General features: G+C 40.6%; 1 long non-coding RNA gene across 1 annotated transcript in view; it reads right to left on the bottom strand.

Moving 5' to 3' along the window:
• LOC109498754 overlaps positions 1-20,526 on the bottom strand; it is a 376,552-nt gene that overhangs the window by 172,527 nt on the left and 183,499 nt on the right. Inside the window, exon 3 of the long non-coding RNA XR_006595902.1 lies at positions 17,157-17,282. This is a non-coding gene — a long non-coding RNA (uncharacterized LOC109498754). The remainder of the gene's footprint in view (positions 1-17,156; positions 17,283-20,526) is intronic.

Raw genomic sequence — 20,526 nt, 5'->3', positions numbered from 1 at the left:
ACTAGGTCTCTTGTGCAAAAGGTAAGCCACTGACGGGACAAAGGAGCCATCTTTACAGTTGGAATAGGACTGGCTATCTGCAAAAGTTCAGAGGACTTAAAAAACCCTCCAAATGCTTACCTGTTCATTTCCTGCAACATCATCTCCTCATTACTGCTGACTGTACAGCCAGCGATGGATCTCAAAGTGCTCCAAGGATAAAGTGTGGCATCCAAGTAAGGAAGAAAGAATTATTCCCAGACAGAGACTTTTAGTTTTGGAAAATCTAGAGGGAAATGGAACTGTGTAATACATTCTGAAGATACTGAACCAAAGAAGAGAGAGCATCATTTTGGACTGGGTGGCAACCACCATTGATGTGGGTATAATCACCATAGTGTCCACACTTACTGCGCTTGCCTAGGCAGCTGGCTATACAGTTCAAGCCAGTTGCTGGGCCAGTCAACTCAGACTAAGACCAAACACAGGATCATACGAGGGGCTATCAAAAAAGTCAGAAAATACTTTTTTTTTAAATGTTATTCATTTATTTTTGAGAGAGAGAGGGAGAGAGAGTGAGAGGGAGGGAGGGAGGGAGGGACAACATGAATCAGGGAGGGGCAGAGAGAGAGGGAAAGAGAGACAGAAAATCCCAAGCAGGCTCAACACTATCAGCGCAGGGCCCAATGAGGGGCTCGAATCCATGAACTGTGAGATCATGACCTGAGTGGAAGACAGACACTTAACCAACTAAGCCACCCAGACACCCCAGAAAATCCTTCTTTTATGTAGAGGATATTTAAAAGACTTTGAGAACAGTAAACTAGATTGGAATGTCACCCTCCTTCATCAGTCCCTCCAGTGGTCCTAAAAGCCTACTTTTTCCTTTACCATAAGGAAAATACTAGGGAGAGAAGCATCCAGTGTTTAAAATGTGCTTAACAGCTGGGTTTAGTAGACTGGGACTGCTGATTGTAGAAGATTCAACTGAAATGGAGAAGAAAGGAAGTAGGAAGAAAAGTGGATATAATCATAATAGGCAGTGCCTAATTTGGAAATCAGATCTCAGAGAATGATCTAACCTGCAGATTTGTCCTATTTAATCTCGGGGATGCAGGTATTAAGTTGATGGCCTTGTGTGATAGGCACAACGTCCAGCTGTAACAAATAGAGGCCAGACCCCAGCAGCCCACTAGAGGGTCATGGTACCTCCTGAGACACTGGACTCAACTCCGTTCTCAGGCCAAGCAGCCAGAGGTTGAAAGAAAGGCTGGGTAGCTCTGAGGACAAGCTCTTCTTTAATACCCCACAGGCGTACTGTGAATCTTGTTCCTGTGCATTACCCAGGTGGAAAGGAAACATCCTGAAAACTGCTTTCTTTTGGATACTGCCTCTGAGGGAATGAAAGCTGTCATGGGTCCACTTGCCAGACTTTCTAATGACCAAGTAGTAATACTCTGATTTCCTTTGTTTTTGCAGTGGGTGTAATGAAACTCAAACACATCCTGTGGTCATGTCTCCAGTTTCTCAGTGTACAGATGTAATGGATATTGTCAATAACTGCCAGAATCTTCCCACTGGCCTTTAGCCCTTGAAGTAATGGCTTGGTGGGATTCATTGGTTCAACTCCTTCCTGTCCAAAGAGTACATGAAGAAATATAACTTCCTGGGATAAACTAAGAGATTGGCGCAATTAAAAATCCTCTAAATGGGCAAGCATGTTGCTTTTCACGTTATCCCTGGATTACCCACTTTGGTCTGGCTCAACGGTGATGTAGGTAGGCGGACACTAGACAAAAGGAGAGTGCTGTGGAGTGGAAGTCTTTCTCAGAGGTAACCTGGAAATAATAAGGAGCATAGAATAATCTTAAGTAGACATTTGATTCTTTAGATAGTGTAGGAGAACAGGTACAAGGGCATGAACTGCACGGATTCCGGGGAAGTGGGTACTGATCTGGTTCCATAGCCAAGAACCTGGGAAGAGGGAAGTTGGGTGTTGGTGATAAGAAATTTTGAGAAAGAAGTATGGGAATGGACTTCTCAGAATGGATCCAGGCTTGAAAATATGGTATATTATAGTAAGGCTCTCCAGAACACACTCCCTGCAGAAGAGGTCTGAGAGAGAATAGCCAGGTGTTAATGTTCCGACTTCTTTTGTCCCTTACAGCGGGTGTGCTGGGACTAGGACACACCCGGCAGTCATGTCCCCAGTTTCTCAGGGTGGACAAGATCCATTTGATGGAGATCAATCATCCTCCTTCCCCAGGCAGCCCAGTGCTTTCTCAATAGAGCCACAAGGAAGGAGGCCCCAGTGGGTTCTAGCACATATGTATCCCCTCACCACAGCAGACTAGGCCACTTCCAGCAGTGTTTCTCCAGCCAGGCACCTAATTTGACCCCAGTAAAGTGACTGAGATCCCAGCCACAGTTCAAGGAAATCAGCTAGAAACTAACTGGTGGCAGGTCCCCCTGAACCCCTAAATTGCAACAATTTATTTTTGTTGAAGCAGACTAATTTTTTCATGTTATGTTATTAGAAGACTTTTTTTTCTCTCCCTTTATTATTTCTCTTTGGTCCCATTCTACTGGATATAGAAAATGTAATCAGGAGCTAAATTTAATTGTCATTCTGTTTATTAAAAAATAATATCATGCCATGATACAACTAGAAGCAGGGTAAAATATGCTCTTTGTTAACTCAAAAAAGTAGAGATGTTGGCGAGGATTCAGAGAAAGGGGAACACTTTCACACTGCCAATGGGAATGCAAACTGGTGCAGTCACTCTGGAGAACAGTGGGGAGGTTCCTCAAAAAATTAAAAATAGACCTACCCTATGACCCAGCAATTGCACTATTAGGTCTTTATCCAAAGGATACAAAAATTATGATTCAAAGGGACACATGCACCCTAATGTTTATAGCAGTGTTTATAGCCAACTTACAGAAAGAGCCCAAATATCCTTCAACTGATGAATGGATAAAGAAGATGTGGTACATATACACGATGCAGTATTACTCAGCAATCAAAAAGAATGAAATCTTACCATTTGCAACAACATGGATAGAACTAGAATGTATTATGCTAAGTGAAATAAATCAGAGAAATACCATATGATTTCACTCATATGTGGAATTTAAGAAACAAAACAGATGAACATAGGGGAAGGGAAAGAAAAATAAGATAAAAACAGAGAGGAAGGTAAACCATAAAAGACTCTTAAATACAAAAAACAAACTGAGGACTGCTGGAGGGGAGGTGGTGGAGGAATGGGCTAAATGGACGATGGGCATTAAGGAGGGCACTTGTCTGGATGAGCACTGGATGTTATATGTAAGTGATGAATCACTCAGTTCTACTCCTGAAACCAATACTACACTGTATATAAATTAACTTAGATTTAAATAAACTAAAAATTAAAAAAATAAAATATGTTCTTTGCTTCAGTGAGCATCTCATGATCAGAAAGATAAAATTAAACAAGAAAAAAAAACATAACAAAATTTATAAGGATGCAGAAAGAACTCTGGTGAAATAACTGCTTCTAACAGGAAAGCTTCCTGAGCATCCAAGAACTCTAGAAAGAGGTAACAGGCAGGTAAACAACCTGAGCTCCATGGAGGGGTATGTACAAGCACAGAACGAAGCAGGTGAGCACGCCACAGCAGGGAAGTTGCAAGAAGGCATACACAGAAAAAAGTAAGGAGAAGGCATCAGAGATCGTGCATAAAACCAAATCCGGGTTGGTAAATTTCCATCTGGAAACAGACTCAACTCTAAGACGTGGAATGTCCCTTCTTTTTTGCAGGAAGTATGCTTGCAAAATCATCATGTTGTCTGAAACGTCTCTTAATATACTTTAAAAATTCATTCTTTTCTTTTCTGTATTTTAATACTGCAGGACTGATTTTAAAGTCCTCCGGATTCCTAAGGAAAATGTCTTGCCACTCTCAGCTGCTAATACTGTTTCAAAAGAAAAGATTTTATTCAAACCTGATAAAAATGCAAATGAACAAATAAGATTCTGCTTTTCATTGCATTTCCTTTCATCCCAAGTTTTTTAAAGCACGTTGAAAATATTAATTATGTCTCTGAATAGCTGTAAAATAATATGACTCTACCATCATCTATTTTTGTAACCAATGAGAATAAAGCACAGAGCAATATAACTAGTAAACGAGGATCCTGGATGTAGGCTAAGAGCCACAACATCACTGTACAAACCAGGACGTGCAAAGGAAAAGATACTAAGGATGTAGGTCTTGCACATTAAAAGAGGAAGAATCTTTTCTCCTTCTAAAGACAAAGAAAATCCATTTTAATATTCAATATTTCCCCTATCTGTGAAGTAGGCAAAATAACTTTCACGACTGTAGTAGATGTATATATATTCACCTAGAGAGATGGCAGAAAAGGAAACTTTCCTATTTTCCCAAATTATTTGTCTTTTCATGATAAGCACTTTTACCAACACAACACATTTGGGCAAGATATACTTTTCCCAAATAAAAAAAGTCAACTCACACCCTGTAATTTCCAGGAGTACTGGTAGGGGAGTCAAAGGCCCAACTCCTCGATGGAAAGAATTCCTTTGCATCCAGAGCTCCTGTGCATTTTAATTCAGCTCTGCTTAAAGAGCATTCTCGAATTTCCAGAATAGCGTTTCACGATTGGTAGCAGGTGGCAGAGTAAGTAAACTTCACACTAGAGCAACATTTCCTCCCAGCAAGTACAGTGTTAAGTAAGGAGCAAACAAGCTCTTAAAATGAAGCACTCTGCAAAAGTGACCACTTAATTAAGGGCATTCAAATCCCTTGATGCCTTGGCTAATTCACTGGCCCCCTTATTTTGACCTAAAATAAGCCATCTAATCTGAAACATGAGATTTTTTTTCCTGGGCCAACGAAGCCACAATTTGTCATTCAGGTCATTTAGTGCCACATATTGCCATTAGTCTCCCTAATGTAGTGCAAAGTCATGGTTATGACATTTAGGGTTTCTGGGTAGCCAATTTTAATGAGGAATAAATAATTTCTCCTGTTCAGCTAATACCTGCTGGTGTAGAAAGGTAATCCAAATGTCAGTGCTCCATCTCCTTATTGCGGAAAAGAGTAATGGACGACATCTGCTTTGAATATGTTCCTGGGGGAAAAGGCTCGAGGTCTCTCTTCTAATCACAGAACGATCTGTGAGAGCTGGGACAGAATTCAGGGGCCTGTGTACGGCCATAGTCAGAGGATCACCAGAAAAACAAAAACTACAAAACAAAAATCAGGAAGCTCTGGGGGAAAAAGACCACACCGCCAATGCTGCTCACATGTGTACACAGTTCTGCTCAAAACAGTAGAAGAGCACCCAGAGTAGGAAACAGCACACAACAAACATGTTTGTTGGCGCCCTTTAATGAACAGGGGCAAGAAGAAGGGCTTTTAGGGATAGTTTGGGTTCCTTCCACCTTTAGCTTGGTCCACAGAACTGGTGGGAACCCAGGAAGGATAAATGGACCAACGTAAAACCTAGCCTCTGTAAAGTACCCCCAAAACCACATCTCATCCAAGTTGCCTTTGTGCTGTGCCCCTCACCTGTGATGCCAGCGGGCACGGGGTCAGAGCCTGACGTCCTCTCCACCGCTCACCTGCACACACTAGCTTGCCCCCAGTGGGGATCCGCTTTTTCCCATTTCTCAGAAGGCTAACGACTTGTCTTTATTATTTGGCTTTTTACTTGGCTGACATGTCTGGATATTTGTTTTTTCTCCTTTTTGGAGCATATGCCCAGACTTCTCTAGATTCAGAAATGAAGGAACAGAACATGACACTCTCTGAGTCCCTGACATCTGCCTTTTCCTGTTGTGTTAATTTGACCTTTCCTCCATACAAATTTGCAATGGACTCACGTTTAAACAAATAAAAATAGGGACTCTTTTAAATACTAAGTTGCCTACTGTAATGTCCAGCTGCCTTTAGGGGAAATATATATTGCATATGAGAGGAATATGAAACCAAGATTTTTATGCTTGCATAAAAATGCAGAAGCTTGGGGCGCCTGGGTGGCTCAGCCAGTTAAGCCTCCGACTTTGGCTCAGGTCATGATCTCATGGTTCACGAGTTCAAGCCCTGCATTGGGCTCTGTGCTGACAGCTCGTAGCCTGGAGCCTGCTTCGGATTCTGTCACTCCCTCTCTTTCTGCCCCTCCCCCGCTCACACTCTGTCTCTCAAAAATGAATAAACATTAAAAAAAATTTTTTAAATAAATAAATTTAAATTTTTTTTTACAACTGGAGAAGCTTACGCAGTTGTTTAAGCTGATAGGGAATTATCAAGGAAAAAAAATGAAAAGAGCTTTGTTCTCTTCTCTTTCCTTTAGGCTTCATTATTCACTGGAGACCTGTATTAGTCAGGGTTATCTAGGTTAAATTGCAATAAAAGCATAAATAAAAAAAAAAAACCTAAATTTCATTGGCCTAGAACAATAAGTTTACTTGTTTTGGGTTTAAAAAAAACTTTTTTTAACATCACCCTGGCGGTTCAGATGGCTGCTCTGGGTGGCTCTCCAAGATACTAAACTCTCTCACCCCTGTACTATAAGGAAGTCCCTATGAAACTTGCATCAGTGCAGTGGGGTACAGAGATATCTCTGTCATGGTTCCATGCTGAATCTTTTCTTGGGAAGTAATGGTTAATTGGTCACCTTTCCTTTTAAGGCCATACGTTAAAAGTCTCTCATAAAGGAATAGTGGGTGGCTCAGTCTGTTTAGTGTCCCACTTTGGCTCAGGTCATGATCTCACAGTTTGTGAGTTCAAGCCCTGCACAGGGCTCTGTGCTGACAGCTCAGAGCCTGGAGTCTGCTTTGGATTCTATGTCTCCCTGTCTCTCTCTCTTTCTGCCCCTCCCTCCCTCAAAAATCAACATTTTTTTTAAAAGTCTCTCATTAAAACTAACTTCAAAAGTAATTTGAGAAGGGATGGCAGAGTAGATTACTAATTATCTCATACTTTATTCTCTGATTATCTGTGAATTTATCAGGTGATCTTTTACTTGTATGTGGCCAATATGAACACTGACCACTCCTTTCGTGTTATGTAGAGTATGTATGTATGTGTGTATATGTGTGTATACACGTATACACACACACACACACACACACACACACACACACACAATGTGTGTATATATATATTTTTTTTTTTTTCCAGATCTTACTGTTTTGTTTTTTTTTTTCTGACAGTGTGCTTTCTTCTTATGGATACACCTTAAATGCATGATTAATCATCCTCAACTTTTCATGATGATCTTCCTTCAAGGCATCAATAGCAACTGGCAAGAGTCATTTGATTCTACAATTATTATAATTACTTCTTTTCCCCAAACTTGTCACATGCCTGAGATTTAATACCCATCAGTTAATTGTGTGTTTGCTTACTCTAGTATCAGAACCACTTCACTAAGAAAATTTTAAAAATTATACTACTACCGAATGTCAGTGTGTATAGAAGTGTTCCACATACTACCAGTGATGTGGTCTTCATTGCCAAACAGCAATAAATCTACCTTCCAAAACCCCCTTAAAGCTTGTTCCTAACATCATTTCAAGTGTTGGTTTCCTAGGAAATGGATGGTGATGCAGAGATTTCAGGCAGAGGGTTTACTGGAATAGCCCCTGGGAGTGATACCTCTAAGGGAATGAGGAAGTCGATCTGGGCAGAGGGGATGTGAAACTGATATGGTTTCAGCAGAGGCCTTGGTCAATCCTGTGACTATCTTGGGAGCTGGGCATTTCAAAAACAATCCTCTTTAGTTGGAGCCTTCATTACTCAACTTTCAGTAATGGATAGAACAACTGAACAGAAGATCAACAATAGAAGATTTGAATGACATTATAAAACAACTAGAACAGACATCTTTTGAGCTAAGAACATCTATAGAAATACTAAAAGGCATAAGGAACATTCTCTAGGATGATAAAACAGCCTTAATAAATTGAAAAGGATAGAATACAAAGTATGTTCCCTGAACACAGTAAAAATTAAATCAGAAAATAACAGAAAGAAATGATAAAAATAAACAAAAAAAATGATGAAAACACACAAATATGTGGAAATTAAACACTATACTCCTAAATAAGCAATAAGTCAAAGTAGAAATCAAAAGGAAAATTAGAAAATACTTTGAAATGAATTAAAATAAAAAAAGAACATACTAAAAATATATGGGATGCAACTAATACAGTGGGAAATTCATAACCTGTAAATGCTTATGTTTAAAAAAACAGACCTCAGATTAATAACCTAAATTTCCATTTTTAGGACATTGGGAAAAGATCAACCTAAATTTAAAGCAAGCAAAAGGAAGGAAATCAAAGATTAAAATGGAAATTAATGAAACAGAGAATAAAAATACAACAGAAAAAAGGAACGGACAGCTTCACTGGGGAGGTCTACCAAACATTTAAAGAGGAATTGACACCAATTCTTCACAAATCCTGAGAGAGAGAGAGAGAGAGAGAGAGAGAGAGAGAGAGAGAATGCAACAGGAGAGAATAGGTCCCAAATCATTATAGGAGGCCAGTATTAATTACTCCATGTGAAAATTAATAATGGGAAAACTCACTAAAATGAAGTCCAGAGTCCAGAGATTTGGCAGGGGAGCTCTCCTACTCTACCACTGTCAACTTCAAAGCCAACAGGAAGAGACAGATCTTTCACATGGATGTTACTACTTTACTACCAGACAGGAAGAAGAAAAGCTTTCCTTGACCCACGCCCACCCTATAACAACCCAGCCAAGGAGAGACAGTCACAACTCAGCCAATAAGAACCCACTATACTCCCAACTCCCAGCTTACTCCAACAGAGTTTCTGTTTATAACAGCCTTCCCAACTTACCCTTTTCCTCTGCAAAATAGTGTACCTCCTTGCCTATGGCTTTGCTTGTCCCACATTGCAACTCTGTTATTCCTAAATAAAACTTTTTCTGGTAAAATTAATGGTAGGGTTTGTTGTTGTTTTTAATAAAGTTATTCATTCATTCATTCATTCATTCATTCACAACTGGAAAATTTTGTTTAAGTTTATTTGCTTATTTTGAAAGAGAGAGTGCAAGCAGGGGAGGGTCAGAGACAGGCAGAATCCCAAGCAGGCTCCATTCTGATAGTGCCGAGCCCTACATAGGGCTCGATCTCATGAACCCAGGAGATCATGACTTGAGCAGAAATCAACAGTTGGAGGCTTAACTGACTGTGCCACCCAGCCCCCCTGAAAGTTTTATTTTTAAGGTTAATACCTGATACAGGTGAAGACACTAAAAGAAAACTACCAATATCTCAATAAGAGGCCAATATCTCTTATGGACATGAACACAGAAATCTGAAACAAAATATTAGCCAAATCTGACAATATTAAAAAAAATTTATATATACACCATGATCAGGTTAGATTTATACCAGGAATGCAAGATTGGTTTCATACCCCAAAGTCAATTAATATAATATCCTATATTAACAGAATGAAAACAAAAACCAATCATCTTAATTGATGAAGAAAAGGCATTTGACAAAATCTATACCCTTTTGTGACAAAACACTCAACACAATAAGAGTAGAATGGATCTTTCTGAACTCGATAAAGAGCATGTACAAAAACTCAGAGCTAACACCATACCTAATAGTGAAATATTGTATACTTTTCCCTAAGATCATGAACAATACACAAGGATGTCCACTCTTGCCATTTCTATTCAACTTTGTACTAGTGGTTCTAGTCAGGGCAATTTGGGAAGGAAAATAAATAAAAGCATCTAGATTGGAGAGGAAAAACTATATCTCTATTTGTCAGATGACATGATCTTGTACATAGAAAATCCTAGAGAATACACTAAAAAACTAGTACAATCAACCAATGAAGTTGATAAGTTTGCAGGATGCAAGATCAATACACAAAAATCCGTTCTATTTCTATATACTAGCAATTAAATGATCTGAAAATGAAATTAAAGAACACTTCCATTGACAATATATCAAATAGAATAAACTAATTATTAATAAACTTAACAGAAGTTCAAAACTTATACTCTGGATTACAAAATATTGTTGAAGGAAATTTTAAAAGATCTAAATCAATGGAGACCACCCCTTGTTCATGGATCAGAAGTCTTAATATTGTTAAGATGGAAATACTCCCCAAGTTGACCTGCAGATTCAATGCAATGCCTGTCAGAAAGCTGGCTGGATTTTTTACAGAAATTGACAAGTTGAATCTGAAATTTTAATATAATTGTAAGGGACCCAGAATAGCCAAAACAGTCTTGAAACAGAATAATATGGGGGGGGGGGGGGCGGTTCATACTTCTTAATGTCAAAACTCACCATACAAAGCAACGATAATTAAGGAAGTATGGTACTGGCATACGGAAAGACATAGATCAATGGAATAGAAATGAGAATCCAGAAACAAATCCATGTGCTTATGGTCAAATGAATGGTGCCAAGAACAGGTAAAGAAATGGAAAAGAACAGGGGCACCTGGGTGGATCAGTTAGTTGAGCATCCGACTTCGGCCTAGGTCATGATCTCGCTGTTCCTGAGTTCGAGCCCTGTGTTAGGCTCCATGCTGACAGCTCAGAGCCTGGAGCCTGTTTTGGATTCTGTCTTCCTCTCTCTCTCTGTCCTTCCCCTGCTCATGCTCTGCCTCGCTCTCTCAAAAATAAACATTAAAAAAAATTTTTTAATAAAATAAAATAAATGAAAAAGAACAAATCTGGACTATATGATAGAAAATAAGTCAGGCAATCCCAAACAATAGGATTGTTTCATAGTTGTGACCAGCTCTGGGCTCAGTTTCATTTATTTGGAATTCCAACAGACATTCTAAGATGGCAGAGTCCCATTGTGATTAGTTGGGAAACTATTTCTATGAGGTACTCATGCCTTATCGCCCGTAAGAAATACTGGTTATTTTGGTTTTGCAGTGGCAAAGAAAAATACTTTCCATCTGGCCTTCTGGGTTGTGCAGAAACCAATTCATTTCGGCATCAGTATTGGAAACTCCCTAAAAAAGAAAGGGGTGAAAGGGTATGGGTAAAGTCTTCCTGAGGCTGAAATAAAGAAACAAGCTCATTATTTCCCTGGTAAAGTTAACTAAGTCCTAATTGACAATAAGAAAACCTTTTCCCTTTCAGAATTGTGGCCTTGGCGTCCCTGTAGCCTCGGGAAAGCTTTGTCTTTCTCGAAACAGAGGACAGAGCAGCCACTCAACCAGGCTCCGCCCAGGAGCTGAGGCTCCATGTGAGAGAAGTCACTTGTTTCAATCAAAGAAAAAGTTACCTTTCTTCTGCTGTTAACCATGGTTATTTAGCACTGTACTTAAGCCCATTATTTTTCCCAACATGTGATATTTAGGAAAGAGGAGAAAAAGAATTAAATCATGCAAAGGGGCCGAAAGTGATTTTTACTGGAGTCCCTCAATATCCATATCACTTTCCCAGGGAAGAGTTTAATTATTTTTTTTAAATTTCTTTTAATGTTTGTTTATTTTTCAGAGAAAGAGAGAGACAGAGTACAAGCAGGGGAGGAGCAGAGAGACAGGGAGACAAAGAATCTGAAGCAGGCTACAGGCTCTGAGCTGTCAGCAAAGAGCCCGGTGCAGGGCTCGAACTCAAGAACTGCGAGATAATGACCTGAGCTGAAGCTGGACGCTTAACTGACTAGCCACCCAGGAGCCCCAGGGAGAGTTTAATTCTAAATGTCACTTAGTTATTTTCCAATGTAGAAAATAATAGCAGCTTCCCTGAAAAGAAAGAGAACTACATTAACACACCACCCTTGCTGCCCTCAAACTTCTTCCCACCTTCCTCAGGGCAAGTGTGTCTTTGCCCAGAAGCCAAGAGGAGAAGGCTGCATAGGTGCCTACACTATTGTGCACTTTTATGGTTCACAATAAGCATTCTTTACATTTCTTACATTTTAAATACATCAGTTTCAGGGGGAACACCAAAGCAGGAGTTGCCCTTTTATTAAACAGGATGAGTAATAATGGACAATGCTAAAAAAAAAAAAAAAAAAAAAAAAGATTTTCATGTCATTTTTAACCTCACTTCTCCATGGAGAGGTCAATTCCAGTCTGAGGCCCAGTGCATGGACCATTGCAGGGGGCAGAAGTCTACCAGAGAAAGGAGGAAGGGGAATCCGGGGCTTTCACAAGTTAAAATGCTCTCAAATCAGCAGGCAAGCTTTGCAGAAATGGCCAGAAGTTTTCAAGGCTCTGCCAGTTAGTGTTTTAGAAAACTCAAGGAGGCTGTGTGAAACGCCCTTAAATCACACACTATCGAGTCACTTAACAATCTTGGGCTTCCTTAAAATATCATCAAATAATCCACACATAAATCTAAAGAGGGGCTGAGCTTGGGGCTCGGTCAGTTAAGAGGCTGATTCTTGATTTTGACTCACATCATGCTCTCACAGTTCGTGGGTTCTAGCCCTGATAGCATGGAGCCTCTGTCCCTCTCTCTCTGCCCCTCCCCTACTACTCCCCCCCCCCCCGCCCCTGAAATATAAAGAAATCATAAGGAGAACAGACCCAGGGAGTGGTCTTGAATCCTATTGTGTCTAGTCTTTAGGATGTAGAAAATGATAGAAATAGTTCAGCCCCAGAAAGTCCCTAACCTAAGCCTTGCAAATAAAATCTTAGTGCTAGGTTTTATGTTGATGGAGAACTGATAGAGATGAGTTGCTAGAGCCCTGAATCCCATGGCGGGCACAAAAAACTGCCTTGAGGGCAGACTAAGATGATTCTGTTTACCCTAAAGAATTTACACTCAGCAAACTCCTCCCAGCCCTTCATTCCAAGATCAAATGTGAGATACACTGTTGTGGCAGTCTTCTTCATAAGCTTCCAAATACCATAGCCCGTTGCTCCTAACTCCCCAGAAATTGGTTCATCTTCCATCGCGCCCAAACCCCAACCATACTGGGCCATCAACCAGGGTAAGAAGGCTACCGCCAATGCCTGGAAGCCAAATGCATACTGTGTGATGCCTTTGCACACTGCTGACCCAGGCCTTTGAAGACAGTAAGGAGTAGACCAAAAAGCAGATCCCTCTTGGATCAGAGAAGAAGAGTCCTACATTCCCCAAGGACAAGATTAGGAGAGTAAAGAATGTTTGAGTTTACTTAAGCCAAGATCAGCAAAACCGCTAGTAAAACATGGTGGTCAAGAGCATGGACTCTGGAGATAGATCCTTCTCAGTTTGAATTTCTGCTGGGTGGTCTATAAGATCTGTGCCCAGAGCTCCCATACCCAGCTTCTCTGCAACACAGTACCTCCTGTACGTATGGGAGTAATAGAACCTACCTCACAAAGCTATTTTGAGGACTAAACAAGACATCGTACATAAAAGCACAGCACTGGGCATGGCTCCTAATAGATTCTCAGTAACTGTTATTGCCATAATGTTCCCATTACATGGTGAGGAGGGCATTATTAAAACAATTCTCCCAATCGTTCCTATTCTAAACCTTCCCTCCTGGAGCACATTCTGGTTTTGAATATTTTAACATAAAGGTATAGCACCTACTCTGGGAGGCAGAGGCCAGTGGCCCTTCTTATCTGACAGAAATCCCCTTTTTGTGATTGCTTCAACCATCCACTTCAGGCTTCTGGCCTGAAAATCCCAGTTTAGATTTGAAGAAAAGAGCTCAGGGGATTTTTCCCCTTCACTTTCAGACTCATGAAGATAAATTGCAAATCTCTTCTCAGAGGGAAAAAGGCAAATTATGCTCAGTAATTACATAGAGGACAAAGACCGTGCTTGTCAAATTAGAAAAAGCAGATATTCTTTTGGAGGAGTGGCAAAAGAAAATTGGGGAGGGAGAAGGGAGGTAAGGAAGAAAGAGTGGGCCTGTCTGGAGAGAACATATGCCAGTGTGAATCAGCACATGGTTCATGCATCAAGGTGACACCTTCTAGAACATTGACATTCAAATGATCTTCATTCCCTAGACTGCCTCTACACTTGGCCCCCCTGAACTCCGTGTGGGAGTCCATCAAATCCTACCCGTGGCACAAAATACCACTGAGGGCTCTGGGCAACTCTGGCCTGGATGCATTAAACTGCCATGTACCTCACACGGACCCTAACTCCTGACACTGCGCTCAACAAAGCTCCAAGATCAGAGCCCCACGAAGTCCCACTGATTTGGGATTTAACCCTTAGGAGAATGCATTTGGATACTGCTTTTCTCAACTAGAGAAATTGTGTTACTCTGATGGGAGAAAAGATGAACATACGGGTGAGCAAATATTTTAGGACATGCCTACAACATCTTATGTACTTAGAATATTTACTCTCCATAAAACCTTAAAGTTGTTGTTGTTTTCTACATTTTCCAGACAAGGGACAGGTTCAATAAAAGTCAAAGCCAGGCCTCAAATGCTGGGCTCCAAATCCTTTCTGGTACTTTCCACTACACTGATTGGCCCCGCCCCATGATATTACTGCAAGCTGGATATTCTTCTTCTGGATCTAGCAATTTTATGACATTTTTCTCACTTATAAAGTTTGGAGATTGGGGGGAAAATCACCTCCAAGTTACTTTCCAGCTCTGTCACTTATTAAAAGGGCCTTCTTGCAACATGGAGGCCTGAGGATAAGGGAATTCTGTCAACGTTAGGAAACTCCCTGCCCCCTCACTCAGGGCCTGGAGACAAAGCTGGGATCCATGGGGGAGCTGGTCATGGGATGAGAAACCAGGCAAGTGTGAATTCTAATCCTGGTGCTGACATTGACTTCCTCCTAATCCTCACAGCCACTTTGTTTCTGAGTTTCCATCTATGCAACAAGGTTAATAGGACTCATCAATCTCCCAGGAGGGTGTTCGCGTCTGCTCAGCATTTGCAAGGAGCTATAAAGCCTTGTTTCTGAGGGCCTGTCGTGGTTGTAACATGGGGGTACCCTAAGAAACAAAACATAGGAATGCTCAAAGGTAACTTGCTCAAAACAGCATTAAAAAAATAGCACGTATGAACCTGTTCAATTATCTCAAATATAAAGCTCATTTTGAAAAGCAATAGGTAGTTAGTTCATCACTTGTTCAGCTGTTAGAAGCAAAGTTACATAGCTAAAGTCCAACCCAAGAGAAGGTACAAAGTAAAAGAGGTTCTAGAATGCCAGACGTTTTGGAGTTCAACAACCCCCTTAAGCAACATAATATAATTTTTCTTTTCTTCCCTTTTTTTAATTTTTTACAAAAAAATATTATCTTTACCAACAGAATGATAGGCTGAATTGGAACACAGGATGGTCTTTTGCATCCTCATTTAAATGGTTATTTTGTTTTACCCTGAAGAAACATTCTAGAAGAAATAGAATCATCCAGAACTTGCAAATGAATGTGTCAGAGTTTGAATGGGTGGAAATAGCCAAGCACAACAGGAAATCTCTAGTTTCTATACTTGTCTATGAGGTTAAACAATCTGCCAGGTGAGTTTCATGTTGCCATGCCTTTTAGTAGATGAATATATATAAATTCATGCATTCGTATGTTATTACTAAATGTACTCCCAGAATGTACAGCTTTTAGCACCAAAAAGTTTTTCCTAACCGGCTGTGACGGGGGTGGCTGCTGCGGAGAACGGGAGGGAAGAGTGTTGGCCAGCCAGCTGTGCACCTGTGTCTGTATTTCTTCCATCCTGCCCATTATAGAAAGCAACGTGTTCTGATGCTCCCATCCCTTCTCACTATCACCAAAGACTGATCAAGTCTGCATGCCCCCTTAAAAACAGGGAGAGGCACTTTTATTTCCTTTTATGTAGATCTTCCACATGATTTTTTTTTTTCAGTCCTTCACTGAATACGCCAACTGCCTTTCTCAGACTGTGATAAATCAGGGACTTCTTTTTCCCACTCTGGACTCCATTCTGACATCACAGTAGCTATACAAACCACAGTGTTAAGCAAACAAAAGAATTTTTCATTTTCTCTTTCATTCAAGAAGGCTCCATTTTCTGTCACCCTACAACCTTTTGACCCGTGTCCTAATGGCGCTGGTCACTCAAGGGCAGAAGTTCAGCCGTAGGTTAAGTCTGTGTGTGTTTATGTTGAGGAGAGGCCCTGTTTGCACTCACTTCCTGTTGTCTGTGGCTGCACAATGTAATTGCTCTCCCAGAGCCCTGAGACCCCACCTGCTGAGTGAGCTCCTTCCCCTGAAAGATAGGTTAAAAAAAAAAAAAAAGTTGTTTTCCCTTCTTCCTTCCAGTCACTGAATCCTTTTGTCTCTTGCAGCTGAGCTGACATTAGCCCAGTCTTACCTTAAGAGAGTTGAAAATATATGCTGTAAAACAGATTATCCCATTTGGTTTTAACAGTTTCCCAGTTTGCATTTGCTAACATCTATTAGTTCATGAATCCTGGAAGTTGCATTACAAAATACTTTTGGTTACCATTTTAAAATGTTTAAAACTAACAGGACACCATGTATTAAATAACTCAAGGACCACAGAAGAAGACTGAATGGGGAAGATTTTTTTTTATTTTTTTAATTTTTTTTTTTTTTTTTTTTTTTTTTTTTTTTTTTTTGTGAGAGAGGGACAGAGCATAAGTAGTAGAGGGCCAGAGAAAGAGAGGGAGACACAGAATCTGGAACAGGCTCCAGGCTCTGAGCTGTCAGCACAGAGCCCTTCACTGCGCTCAAACTTGGGAACGGCGAGATCATGACCTGAGCCTAAGTCAGCCGCTTAACTGACTGATCCACCCAGGTGCCCCATAAAAGTTCTAATTGAAATAAGAAAGTCGCACAATTTCACTCAGAAGATTTTTCTATATGCCCACTCTTTCCACCTGACCTGCTATTGCCCTACTGCTCTATCCTACAAAGTTGCTTCCAGGAGATAAACCTCTAACTGCCACTAGTATTTGTGTTAAACAGCTGACTGGTTACAGAAAGTGTTGCTGTGGGCAAACATTCGTTTATTCATGTATTCATCTAACCCGGCCAATTATCCATTCAACCATCCATCTCTCCCTCTTCCAGGCAGGCCCAAGCTCTAGAAAGTGAACAAATGTGAACTACTATGAATAGTGCAGTATGGCTCCAGTATAAGGTGGGACAAAGGGTAGGGGGACACAGGGTTGGAAAAGGGCACAGAGTTCATTGACCATCCATATTAAAGAAACGTGGGATACATACCGTGGCTTATATCGTATCTATCTCCTGTAGGCCTTCTCTGTACAACCCATATCAAATGCACAAGCACAGTGCACACAGCATGGCGGTGCCTTCCAGGGACTCTATTCCCTCATATTCAACTGGTCCCTGAAAGATATCACAGAAAGGATATTTAATTTGGTACCTCTCCAGAAACACTGATTTATAATCCCTGCTGGTTCTCTTTCCCCTCCATGTCTGTATGACAGACTCTAAGACCAACAATGCGCATGTAATTAACTACTTGACCTCTGCTCAGCTACGTGGACAGATGATATGTAACGCTTCCTTCCTTCTTTTCCATTTTTGCCAGGATTCCAAGTTGTGTGTGTCCCTCTATTGCTCAATCTCTTGTTTCGTCTTCCCCCATATGGTGTGACAGATCACTACAACAGACCATTATGGATGGGCTCCCGTGTGGAAGACTGCCCTACTGAGGCAGATTAATGATCATCCTGGAGTAGTGCCACATTCTGTTTTCCAGAATGCGGAGGCCAAATCCGGATGCTACTGAGGAGGATATAAAAAACCCATAGACACTTAATCGTGCAATGTTATACTTCCCGATGCCAGCTGGTGATCAAATTATGAGATGAAACAAGAGGATTTATAATCCTTGAAATTTCATCTGAGCCTGTGTTGTCACAGAGGCAGTTCTTACCATATGGTCCAGCCCTTTTGCAAGAAAACCACCAGGGCATTGAGTGCCAAGGGTTAATTTCATTTTGTCTGTTTACTTCCTATTATAGCAAGAGATAAGATGCACTGAAATACTCCCATTCCATTTATTACTTTTTCTTTGAATCTATGTCCTCTTCAGATAGTAAGTGGTTCTCTCCCTAAAATATTGTAACTCTTCCCAAAATGGTTTCACATTTCTTACTGTAAATCTTTCTTCATACAGCTGTTCCTTTTTTTTAATCTGAACTATCATATTTTCCTTGCGTAGGATTTCTGTCATTGTCCTCATTCTAGTTTACTATAGGCACTTCCAGAATTTTCATGGTGATGGAGTATTTTTACCATCTTGAACTCAGGGATCTTTGCAAAATATAAATATATGGGACATAGTTCTCTACTTATGGCTTTGCCCCAATATCAGCAAATAAATTTATGTACCTCTCCCCCAAGGTTCTTCCATATCTGTGTACCGAACTTAAGAGACAAAATGTCTCATTTAAGATGTAAATGGTAAACTTCAGGCATTTAGGAGATGGTATATAAAAATCAGTGAGTTAAATTTTATATAAAAAAGTAATCATGGACCTTCAAAAAGACATAGAGAAGGAAGATACTGGCCAGCCTGGAGGAGGGTAAGATACCTTCAACAGGATTTCATGGGTAAGTGTTGACCAAAGGTAGAGCTGTGCAGAGTTGCAGATACTTTTAGCAAACAAAGAGTTTTAAATGAGCAGATAAAAGAGGGAAATTTAAGACCAAAGGCACAGACAATAACCTGGATAAGTCACAAAACTGAAAATGGAAAAAGAAAGTGAGACTATTGCTAATGAAATTTAACAATATTTGTTTATTTAATTATTTGAAAGCTAAGTTTATCATAAAAGGAACCATATTCAAGTCAGAAAGGACATAAAAAGAGAAAAAAAGTTTCTATATCCAGAAATCCAATTAGGGACTCCAGTCAGGACAAATAGAAATGTAATTAGCTAGTTATCTCCCACTGACCACAACCCAGCAGTCAGGGGTCAGAGTAAAGGAGGATATGCTTATAAGTCACCGTTAAAAGCAGACTGAAGCCACACTGATGAATTTAAATCCTGGCTCTTCCATTTACTAGCTGGGCAATTTAGACAGGTTGCTTACATTCTCCATGGCTCAGTTTCCTCATCTGCACAATTGTGCTAATAATAGTATTTACCTCCAAAGTTGATTATGGGAATTAAACATGTTTGTATATTCTGAAACCATTCCTGACACAGAGTAAGCAAGCACCACATAAGAATTTTCTGTTGTTGCTGTGTTACTATTGGACAGAACTAGGAAGCAAGAAGGAGGGGCACCTGGGTGACTCAATTGGTTAAGCACTGGACTTTTTTTTTTTAATTTTTTTTATGTTTATTTTATTTTTGAGAGAGAGAGACAGAGCACGAGCAGGGGAGGGGCAGAGAGAGGGGGAGGCATGGGATCCGAAACAGGCTCCAGGCTCTGAGCTGTCAGCACAGAGCCTGATGTGGGGCTCCAACTCAAGAACCATGAGATCATGACCTGAGCCAAAGTTGGCACTCAACTGACTGAGACACCCAGGGGCCCTGAGTATTGGACTCTTGACTTCTCACAGATGTGAGATCAAGCCCCAAGTCAGGCTCTGTCCTGGGTGTGGAGCCTGCTTGGGATTTTCTTTCTCCCTCTTTCTCTGCCTCTCCATCATGTCTGTGTGTGCATGCTATCTCTCAAAATAAGTATATAAACATTAAAAAAAAAAAGGAGGAACTATTACTGTTTTTACCTTTGTAAAGTCCTCTGGCTTTAGGGATAGCAATAAAACTTTGGACAACTTTAAGTGAATTTGTGGGATGGAAAAGGAGAAAAGAGCCAAAAGAAGAAGGGAAGCATAGGGCTGCATTAAAAATAATTTCTGGGGGTACCTGGGTGGCTCAGTCGTTTGACTGTCCGACTTGGGCTCAGGTCATGATCTCCAACTCACAAGTTCGAGCCCCGCGTCAGGCTCTGTGCTGACAACTCAGAGCCTGGAGCCTGCTTCGGGTTCTGTGTCTCCCTCTCTCTTTGCCCCTCCCCCGCCCGTGATGCATGCGCTTTCTCTCTCTCTCTCTCAAAAATAAACATTAAAAAAAAATTTTTTAACAATAAAAAAATAATTTCTGTATGGTTTAATTTTTCCAGAGCAGGCCCAAGCAGACCCTTTATCCCCACATTTTTAGCACTTCAACTCCCTGTAATGGAGACTAAATATGCAACTTACTGCACACATTCAATCAAGGACATACTTCTGCCACCCTTCTGGAAACCACCTGGGATATTTGCTACTTGTAATCAAACTATTTTTGGTGGTGTTTTTTTGTTTTGTTTTTACCAGGTTTGGTCCCATTCCTCTACCCTCTACTTAAATTTGCCCATAATTTAAGAAGTAGCTAAGATTTTGAAAAGTAGAGATGGATAGAAAAGGTTGTCACTGTGAAAGGAACAGCTTGAGCAAAGGAACAACAACAACAACAAAAATGGAAACAGGAGGCTAAATCCAGAAAACATATGGACAAGCACACAAGTTCACCTACATAATGTAAAGAAGAAAGGGAGATGGGACTGGACAGACGTGATGAATGCCAAGATAAGAGCCCCACACTTAACCTGGGAGGTGGCATGGGCAGTGGGG

Source organism: Felis catus, chromosome A1, assembly GCF_018350175.1.
Source record: "Felis catus isolate Fca126 chromosome A1, F.catus_Fca126_mat1.0, whole genome shotgun sequence".
Classification (NCBI taxonomy): Eukaryota; Metazoa; Chordata; class Mammalia; order Carnivora; family Felidae; genus Felis; species Felis catus.
The sequence above is the reverse complement of the archived record's forward strand: the minus strand, read 5'-3'. Positions and strand labels throughout refer to the sequence as shown.